Source organism: Camelus dromedarius, unplaced genomic scaffold (assembly GCF_036321535.1).
Source record: "Camelus dromedarius isolate mCamDro1 unplaced genomic scaffold, mCamDro1.pat HAP1_SCAFFOLD_85, whole genome shotgun sequence".
Lineage (NCBI taxonomy): Eukaryota > Metazoa > Chordata > Mammalia > Artiodactyla > Camelidae > Camelus > Camelus dromedarius.
The window spans coordinates 43,246-54,770 of NW_026989850.1; the positions used below are offsets into that span (position 1 = coordinate 43,246).

At 33.7% G+C, this 11,525-nt stretch overlaps 1 pseudogene; it reads left to right on the forward strand.

Annotated features, from left to right (window-relative positions):
* Positions 1-10,006: 10,006 nt before the first annotated feature.
* LOC135320938 (olfactory receptor 4C16-like) lies at positions 10,007-10,935 on the forward strand (annotated as a pseudogene).
* The last annotated feature ends 590 nt before the right edge of the window (positions 10,936-11,525 follow it).

An 11,525-nucleotide genomic window follows, 5' to 3' on the forward strand; every position in this document is an offset into this window, starting at 1 on the left:
ATTGAGGGCTTGTTTGATTAGTTATTAAGTCATAGTTTGGCTGAATCTGTACAGATAAAAAAACATAATAGTGTATCTCATCACTCCTCCATACAATCTTTTACACTGCACCAGATTTTCTTACTTCTTTTTGTACCTCTGACCTCAGATTAGTAGCTTCCCTCACATTTTCAGCCTGACTCTTGCATTGCCTGAGAGTTCTGGCATGACTGGTTGTAAAATACAACTCACAACACGGTCTACACTATGCTTGATAAGAAAAAATACATTTATATAATCACAACCTTGCAAACACATGATCATCCTCAAAGAAAATGTAGCTAGTACTCTATAATTTGCAATCCCCACTATCATGCATTTCAAATTAGGTCTCTTGTTTTCTCTTGAATATTTCCAGAGCAAGAAAATTAACTTTATGTATCAATCAACTTCATTATGACATCATTTTATTTTTGAAATATTTAATATTATTGAATCAAATGCTATTTTATATATAATGGCATTTTAAAATAATTTTCTTATTGTTTCCTTTGGTTATTAAGATAACTGAGACTATACATATATGTATATACTTATGTATCTATAAACATAGTGTTACAAACACCTTGAGATCTTTATGTGACTGATATGACACAAATTATAGAACACTAGCCACACTTTATTTATGGATGATCATACATCTGAAAATAAGCTACAATAATAGAAGTTTATAACTCAATGAGGCTAAAAAGTAAAATAATTTATGTCGACTAAAAAAACTTAAAAATATAGGGAACATGCAACATATTTTCTGAAACTGAAGTACAGAAAGGTAGAACATGGTATGAAGAAAAAAGTGTATTATATTATTTTATTTAAAGTTGGGTTATATCAGTTAAATATAAGAAAGCACACAAGGCATTCTGGAAATACTCACTGTGCTTGTCTCTAGTTAGTGGACTTAGAAAAGACCCATTTCTGCAGCAAGAAGCTGCTTTCTATTTTTTAACATTTTTTATTGATAATCTTTTTACAATGTTGTGTCAAATTCCAGTGTTCAGTACAATTTTTCATTCATTCATGGACAAATACACACTCATTGTCACATTTTTTTCTCTGTGAGTTATCATAACATTTTGTGTATATTTCCCTGTGCTATACAGTGTAATCTTCTTTATCTATTCTACAATTTTGAAATCCCAGTCTATCCCTTCCCACCCTCCACCCCCCTGGCAACCACAAGTCTGTATTCTCTGTCTATGAGTCTATTTTTTTCCTGTATTTATGCCTTGTTTTTGTTTGTTCTTGTTTTTGTTTTTTAGATTCCACATATGAGCGATCTCATATGGTATTTTTCTTTCTCTTTCTGGCTTACTTCACTTAGAATGACATTCTCCAGGAGCATTCATGTTGCTGCAAATGCCATTATGTGGTCAGTTTTTATGGCTGAGTAGTATTCCATTGTATAAATATACCACTACTTCTTTATCCAGTCACCTGTTGATGGACATTTAGGCTGTTTCCATGTTTTGGCTATTGTAAACAATGCTGCTATGAACATTGGGGTGCAGGTGTCATCCTGAAGTAGGGTTCCTTCTGGATACAAGCCCAGGAGTGAGATTCCTGGGTCATATGGTAAGTCTATTCCTAGTCTTTTGAGGAATCTCCACACTGTTTTCCATAGTGGCTGCCCCAAACTGCATTCCCACCAGCAGTGTAGGAGGGTTCCCCTTTCTCCACAGCCTCTCCAGCATTTGTCATTTGTGGATTTTTGAATGATGGCCATTCTGACTGGTGTGAGGTGATACCTCATTGTAGTTTTGATTTGCATTTCTCTGATAATTAGTGATATTGAGCATTTTTTTCATGTACTTTTTGATCATTTGTATGTCTTCCTTAGAGAATTGCTTGTTTAGGTCTTCTGCCCAATTTTGGAATGGGTTGTTTATTTTTTTCTTATTGAGTCAAATGAGCTGCTTATATATTATGGAGATCAAGCCTTTGTCAGTTTCATTTGCAAAAATTTTCTCCCATTCCGTAGGTTTTCTTCTTCTATTATTTCTTGTTTCCTTTGCTGTGTAGAAGCTTGTAACTTTCACTAGGTCCCATTTGTTTATTTTTGCTTTTATTTCTTCTAGAAAATTGAAATGTATGTCAGATAATGTTTTGCCTATGTTTTCCTCTAGGAGGTTTATTGTATCTTGTCTTATGTTTAAGTCTTTGATCCATTTTGACTTGATTTTTGTATATGGTGTAAGGGAGTGTTCTAGCTTCATTGCTTTACATGCTGCTGTCCAGTTTTCCCAACACCATTTGCTGAAGAGATTGTCTTTATTCCATTGTATATCCTTGCCTCCTTTGTTGAAGATTAGTTGACCAGAAGTTTGTGGGCTCATTTCTGGGCTCTCTATTCTGTTCCATTGGTCTATATGTCTGTTTTTGTACCAATACCATGCTGTCTTGATGATCGTAGCTCTAAAGTATTATCTGAAGTCTGGGGGAGTTATTCCTCCAGCCTCTTTCTTTCTCTTCAGTAATGCTTTGGCAATTCTAGGTCTTTGATGGTTCCATATAAATTTTATTATGATTTGTTCTAGTTCTGTGAAATATGTCCTGGGTAATTGGATAGGGATTGCATTAAATCTGTAGATTGCCATGGGCAGTGTGACCATTTTAACAATATTGATTCTTCCAATCCAAGAGCATGGGATATATTTCCATTTTTTAAAGTCTTCTTTAATTTCCTTCATCAATGGTTTATAGTTTTCTGTGTATAATTCTTTCACCTCCTTGGTTAGATTTACTCCCAGATGTTTTATTACTTTGGGTGCTATTTTAAAGGGGATTGTTTCTTTACTTTCTTTTTCTGTTGATTCATCATTAGTGTAAAGAAATGCAACTGATTTTTGAATGTTAATTTTGTAACCTGCTACCTTACTGAATTCTTCAATCAGTTCTAGTAGCTTTTTTGTGGACCTTTTAGGGTTTTCTATATATAGTAACATGTCATCAGCATATAGTGACACTTTTACCTCTTCTTTTCCAATTTGGATCCCTTTTATTTCTTTCTCTTGCCTGATTGCTGTGGCTAGGACTTCCAGGACTATGTTGAATAGGAGTGGTGATAGTTATAGTAATGGGCTAATAGATTTACAAAAAAAAGGTAACCATAAGCCAAAAACTTACAAGGGATTCACAAAAATTAAATAAAACCCATGATAATACAAAGGAAAATAACAAACCACAAAAGGAAGAAGAAAGGAACAAAGCGGATATACCAATTCAACTGCAAAGATAAGTTCAAAATGACAATAAACACACATCTATCATTAATTACTCTAAATGTTAATAGAATAAATGCTCCAGTCAAAAGACATAGAGTGGCAGACTGGTTAATAAAGGAAGAACCTTCAATATGCTGCATACAAGAGACCCACTTTAGGGAGAAGGACACATGTAGATTGAGAGTGAAAGGATGGAAAAGGATATTCCATGCAAATGGAAAAGCCAAAAAAGCAGGTGTTGCAGTACTGATTTCAGAAAAAATAGACTTTAAAACAAAGGCCATAAAGAAAGATAAAGAAGGAAATTTTATAATGATATTACACTCATTAATATATATGCACCCAATATAGGAGCACTAAGTACATACAAGAATTACTAACAGAGATAAAGGGGGATATTGATGGGAATACAATCATAATTGGAGATTTTAACATGGCATTAACATCTCTAGAAAGATCTTCCAGGTAGAAGATAAACAAGGCAACAGAGAAATTAAATAATACAATAGAAAAACTAGATTTGGTGGATATTTTCAGAGCATTACAACCCCCCCAAAAAAAGAGAGTTGATTCTTTGAAAAGTCAGACAAATCAACAGACCCTTAAAGAGATTAACAAATTTAAAAAGAAAAATCAAATCAGATAAAAAAAAAAAAGGAAGAAGAGATGTTACAGCCAATGCCACAGAAATTTAAAAAAAAAAGATCACGAGGCTACTGTGAACAACTACTAACCAGTAAATAATCCAGAAGAAGTGTCTAATTCTCTAGATGATAGCAACTTACCGAAACTAAATAAAGAAGAAATAAGAAGACTGAACAAAACAATAACAATTGGACATTGAATTTGTGAATCAATTGAATTAGTGAATCAAAACCTTTCAACAGAGAAAAGCCCAGAACTAGATAGCTTCACAGGTGAATTCTACCAAACACTTAAAGAAGAATTAATACAACTCTTCCAAAAATAGAGGAAACAATTGCAAACTCTTCTTTATGAGGCCAATATCACCCTGTTTCCAAAGGCAGACAAAGGCATCATAAGAAAGGAAAATTACAGACCTATATCCCTGGTGAAAGTAGGCACAAAATCCTAAACAAATCACTAGCTAGCTGAAAGACACAGCACACTGAGAGTATACCCCATGACCGATTGGAACTAATCCCTGGAATGTAAGATTGGTTCATCACAGGCCAATTAATTAGTATGTTACAGCACGTTAACAGAATAGAAGTTAAAGACTTCATTATCATCTAAACAGATGTAGCAATAATAATTGATAGTATTCAACATTAACTTTATGATAAAAATTCTCACCAAAATAGGAATAGTAAGAACTGAACTTGCTACAGTGAAGGTCATAAATTAAAAGCCCATAGCTCACATCATACTCAATGGTGAAAAACTAAGAGATTTTCTTCCAAGATCAGGAATAAGGCCAAGGTTCCCATATTCACTACTTTCATTCAATATAGTACTATAAGTCCAAACCAGAGCAATTAGACAAGAAATAAAAGGCTTCCTAACCACCAAAGGAGAAAAAAATTACACCTGCTTACAGATGACATGATCTCATATGTAGAAAATCCAAAACACTCTACAAGAAACAATTATTGGAACTACTAAAGAATACAACAATTTGTATATTTAAAATCAATATAAAAAATAATAATGCTTTGATATACACTGACAGCAAATTTTCTGAAAATGAAGTTAAGAAAACAATCCCTTTACAATAGCATGGAAATAACACTTAAAAAATAAACCTGTCAAACAAGGTAAAATATTACACTGAAAACAGCAAGTCATTAATGAAAATAGTTTATGAAATAAAATAAAAAATGAAATAAAAAGACAAAATAAATAGGCACATGTGTTCATACTTTGGAAGACTTACTATTGTTAAAATGCCTGTGCTATCCAAACTGATCTGCAGAGTTAATGCACTCCCTATCAACATTTCGATGCCATTTTTCATAGAAATTAAAAAAACCCTAAAAATCATATGAAACTACCAATATCCCCAGTTGGCCAATGCTGCATTGAGGAAAAAATAAAAATAGAGCTATCATGTTTCCTGATTTCAAAATTTATTAAAAAGCTACAACAATTAAAGCAGTATGATAGAGGCATAAAAACAAATGCACAAACCAATGGCACACAATAGATACCCAAAAACCCAAGCATACACCATAAACAGCTCTTTGACAAGTAAGCTAAGAATACACACTGGGGAAAGGAGAATCTCTTTAACAAATACACTGAGAAACTGGATAAGGAAATCATATGAAAGAAATTGTATCCTTATGTTACACCATATACAAAATCAATTCAAAGTGGATTAAAGACTCCAATGTAGGAACTGGAACCACAAAACTCCCTGAGGAAAAGAGAGGTGAAAACCTTCATGACATTAGGCTTGGCAGTAATTTCTGGAAAAGACACAAAAGCAAAAGGAACAAAGTCAAATTTAGGCAAGTGAGGTGTCACTAACCATCATAAAGGAAACCACAAGCCCGGCGGAAAATCAGCCTACAGGATGGGGGACACTATTTGTAAATCACATACCCAATAACAGATTAAAACTGAAAATATACCAAAAAAATCCCACAACTCAACAGCAAAGAATTAACAAATGAATTAATAAATGAACAGAGAACTTGAATAGACTATTCTCCAAAGAAGACACAAAAAACTGCCAACTGGTATATGAATACATAGTCAACATAATTAATTGTCAGGGAAATGCAATCCAAACTACAATGAAATATCACCTCACTTGGAGTAGTATGGATGTATCAAAATAACAAAGATCAAGTGTTGGCACACATGTCAAAAAACCAGAACCCTTGTACACTGCTGGTGGCAATGTAAAATAATACAACATTAAGAAAAACAGTATGGTGGTTCCTCCAAAAATTGAAAAATAATATTAGCATATGATTCAACTTTCCATCTCTGGGTCTGTATACACAATTGCATTAATATCGGGAATGCAAAGAGTTAGCTATATTCTTATCTTTATTGTGGCATTATTTACAATACTCAGCATATGAAAACAACACAAGGCCTATTTTATGAAAGCTAGTCAATAAATATTTGATGAAAACAATTATTTCAATAAGTTATTTCCTTTAATATGTCTTTTTACTAACATAAAAATAAATTTGAAAAATATAAGATATATATTCAGTTTGCAAAAATAGCTTGATATACATATTAATCATCAGACCAGTTGCTATTCATCTATGGTTCCTTGGTGGGGGATGTCTCAGGTTTTAGACATCATAGTGCCATCTCTGGATTGTACCTGCACAAAAAATATTGGAACTAGGAAGACAAAGATATAAAGGCCTGAAAAGTTTTTTCCTAATGCAGGGGTGCATAACTTAGGGCCCTGGGTGGGAGCATAATAGTTTCTTGGTGTTCTATTTTCTCCTCTACCAGTGATATAATTTTTTCTTCTTCCTATTCTCCACCTCTCTCTTTTTCCTTTTTCCCTGATACTTTTTTTTTCAGACAGAGGAAAATAGTAACTAATGTAATAGTAATTACAAACAAAATCTTTGTATCTGGTTCCTGAGTATGAGATGGATTAACTTGCTATTCTTATAGGCTAACTGGACAAACAGAAGTTGAGTTATTATATCTGGGATGAAGCTGACTAGGGAGAAACTTTGGGGAATTAACTTTCTATTATGCTAGTACCTTACAGCATTAAGTCTTAAAATATTCCCTTTGGAATGCAAAAAGGAATCTGTTTTTTTTCCCCAGTGTTCTGTATGAAAGCTAATAACAAAAAAGGATAGGCAGACTTGATGCTAATTCAGAGAGTCTTCTAACAGTAAGTAATAGATTATTTTCATCTTTATATTTTTTTTTATTTTGGCTATATGAAATTGGGGCATATTTTTCTACTTACCATGCACTATGGATAGGAGATCCCAGTAAATTAATGATACTAATGTGGATTATAGTCAGCATAATGCTAAAAAAGTGAGATAAATATTACCTTTTATGCGGTTACAGGAAATATTTAAGTTAAAAGATTTTACTGAGCATCTACACTGTACAAGGCATTGGGTCGGAACTGTGGAGAATAACATCTGAATAGCACATAGTTTTTTGACATACTTATTCCAAAAAAGAAGCTAAAAGAAGCATACACATTCTTGTTATAAACAACAATACAGACTGCTATAAGAAAAGTTACAGAGAAAGACTTTAGAGAGCAGAGGTGTGAATTTAATTTCTCATAGGCAATAACTGAAAGCCATCCAGAGGACATTTCTTAGAAGTGTGGTTCTCAATTTCCTGGAAGGTTGAATCAACTAGATATGGAAAGGCATTTCAGGAAGAAAGAAGAAGGCAAGCTGAGTTTGGATACTCTGCACCTATTTATTTTTAATCCCTGGCTACAACATTACTTCCATCATGGAGACCCCACCTAATACACATGCTAATCTTTACCTGCTCACATGGCATCATGAACACACCCTGGTTACACAAAGACTTCCACATGGTTCACTTGAGAACTACAGTCTTCCTTTTCTTGATTGTGAAGTACTGCAGATTACAAAATAGGTTAATAACCCCTTTCAAAATACAATGTGCATCCCTGAAATGTACTTGAGGGCACAGGAAATGTTTTTCAAATAAATTACTTAATACTAAAGTAGTCTGAATTATTTGGAACATCAATACATAAAAATGGGCTTTATGGCTGCAGATTTGGGTGGAGACATTTAATGTATTTTTGAACCCACTGATTAAATATTTGATAAGGACACACAATTATTAATGAGCCAATATGACCATATGTGTTTATAATTCTTAATTTACCTTAAATCTGAAAGTCCAAAATTAAAAAAAAAAAGTAAGTTTGTCCTGGAAAGTGATAGGAAATTAGACTTGATAACATACAAACCAAAACTGTACACTCAATGCAGTGGCCAACATCATGAAATACTGAAGTGACACAGACTTTTACATCAAATTGCTTCCAATGCCTGGCATATTTTCAAGTGTCAATACTTTATAATACATCACTCTTTTAAATTAATAAATGAAAGGATCTCATTGTAATGATTAATAAGACTCAGTTTCCTTATAGATTAGGATTATGCAAATATCTAGAGATTTTATTTTTTAATACTTGGAAACCCAAACTGAAAAATTCACTAGATGTTTGCTCAAGAGTTTTTGTTTGTTTGCAGAAATGAAGGATATTTCATCTCTGTTGAAGGGAAGACAATTCACCACAGGAGAGGAAAACATATTGAAGGGAAACCTTGTGCCCATGTGATCAATCATAATCTGTGCTCTGGCTGCTTACAACTTTCAAGACAATGTACTGAAGACTAGATGGCATTTAGGAGAAGTACAATGGAATAAGTAAGTCTTTCAGCTTATATTTAAATGCATTACATTTCAGTTTATATTTTTACTTGTATATAGCACCACTGCCAGCATCATTCTCACAAGAAAGAACTAAAGAAAAAGTTTGTTTGTTGGAATAACCCCATGATAATATTTCTTTCCAAATGTGAGAGGGGAAAAAAAGCCTTCATTGAAAGAAATTATCATTATTTGAATAATTATTTGCCAGGACAAAAACAAATTAAATGAAGAAGTCAGTTACTATCTTCTATGATTCTTTTTGAAACCTACATTGCCCTCCCTTTTCTGACTTTCTGCTCTGTTCTGTGTATGTGGGGTTTTCAAATACTTGAATATTACAAACTCTCCTGGGAATATAACCATGATCAGGTCCTATACCAACTGCTGAGTGACATCTTCCCCCCCCCAAAAAACCAGCCCAGATCTAACATTCTTAAGTAAAACCTTGAATTTAGAAAACATGAACTATTTATTAATAAATAAGTGAAGTTCCTTTCATTTAGAAATGTAACAAAGAAATCTGAGTACTCTAAAATGTGCTTTTCACATTGGAGAAAGAAAAAATAGTAATGGGCACTTTTGAGACATTAAATAACTGAGAACATTCATTCTGTTCATCACATATGTCAAGGACTAAATATAAACATGCTTGAAGTTTGCAACAGATTATTTAAAGGCAACATTTCATTTTACAGACTGGAGAATCTTGCAGAGAGTTTGTGCTGAATGTATGAGTATATATATTTATATGAAATTATATAAATTTATAAATAAAATACTTTTTATAAATATGTATAACAAATATGAGAAGTAGAAATGCATGGGCAAATATGATATTCTTTAAGATGTTAAGTGTGCTGTATGACTTTATATTTATATCATAAACAACCAAGGGCAGTCAAATATATCTGTAATTATGAGTAATACACAATGTCAAACATGCAAATCAAAGCCATATTAAATATGGCCAAAAATAACAAAGGAAGTAACAAAATGGAGTCCATATATTAACTATATATTCATAAATTTAGTCAGAATCACATCAAATCTATCAAGGTATTATATTTGAAGAATTTTATAGGAAAGTTTAACATTCACAAGCTTATATGAGACTCATAATGATCCTATGAAGTCATCATTGCAAATTGAAAACAAAATGTTATTACTAAGAAACCAACATATAATATACATTATTAGGAAACTCCAGCTGGAACATCCCTGATAAGCAGTACTTATTTTTACTTAAAATATTCCATAATATCAAATAACACACCATATATTAATTTCTTTACTTTTTCAGATAATCCATTTTACACTCATCCCATCTTCTCATTCATGAAATCATGAAGTTGAAGAATAATGTGACTGAGTTTATTCTGCTTGGGATGACCCAGAATCCTGGAAGGAAGAAAATAGTATTTGTCACTTTCTTGCTTTTATGTCTGGGGACACTGTTGGGTAACTTTCTGATTATTACTACTATCAAGACCAGCCAGGCACTTGGGAGTCCAATGTACCTCTTCCTTTTCCACTTATCCTTATCTGATACCTTTCTCTCTACTTCAACAGCCCCTAGAGTGAATGTGGATGCCCTTTTGAAGAAGGCCACTATCTCTTTCAGTGAGTGCATGATTCAAGACTTTTCATCCCATTTCTTTGGCTGCCTGGAGATCTTCATTCTTATCCTCATGGCCGTTGACTGCTATGTGGCTGTCTGTAAGCCCCTTCACTACATGACCAACATGAGCCATTGAGTCTGTGATGGGCTGATGGCCCTGGCCTGGGTGGGGGCCTGTGTGCATTCTTCAGCTCAGGTTTTTCTGTCCTTAAGTTTGCCTTTCTGTGGTCCCAATGTGATCATTATTTTTGTGACCTGCAGCCTTTGTTAAAGTTTGCCTGTACAGACACCTATGTGAACAACCTACTCCTGGTGTCCAACATTGGGGCCATATGCACAGGGAGCTTTTTTGTGCTGATGGTCTCCTATGTTGTTATCCTGCATTCTCTGAGAAACCACAGTGCTGACGGGAGGAGAAAAGCCCTCTCCACCTGCATCTCCCACATCATCATGGTCATCCTGTTCTTTGGTCCTTATATATTTATATACACATGCCCTGCAACCACCTTCCCCATGGATAAGATGATAGCTGTGTTTTATACAATTGGGGCACCTTTTCTTAACCCTTTGATTTATACACTAAGGAATGCAGAAGCAAAAAATGCCATGAGGATGTTATGGAGAAAGAAGTTGATCTCAGATGACAAAAGATAAATGGAAGCTTCATAGTTTAGATTGATCTAGAAGAAGCCCCTAGAGAATATTATCTCTTATTGTGGCATTAATGTAATCCTGTCATAGGGCATTAGCATTAGTTTAATTCAGGAAAATAAGCATAGTAAACACATACACTGATTAGTGTTCAGTCAGTGTTACGTACAAGATGAGACAGCACCAGCTGTAAACATGTATACAAGGTCCATTGCCACAGATGTTTTCCACTGCTTTGTTTCTGCCTCTGTTGCCTGCCTAATATTACAGTGCTATTGATTTAATATTTTCCATGCCCTCCTTCATTCTAACTTCTGGTCTCCTCTGTGTATAGTTATACATTTAAATGCTCATATCCACAGCCTGGCAGACTTTCCCTCTTTTAAATGGTTTTATTAAATATTTTAGTCACATCTGCCTCATCATAGACCTTCAACTTGGTGGCTCTTCCTGACTCAGCAGAAAGCACTAGATTCAAATAATACAGAATTGTAATGTTATAAAGAATAGTAAGAATAGTATAAAATCTAGATAGTCTCCCTTTCATTTCTTGGTGTTATACTTTGAATTCCTACCATGTGTTTACTGAGATC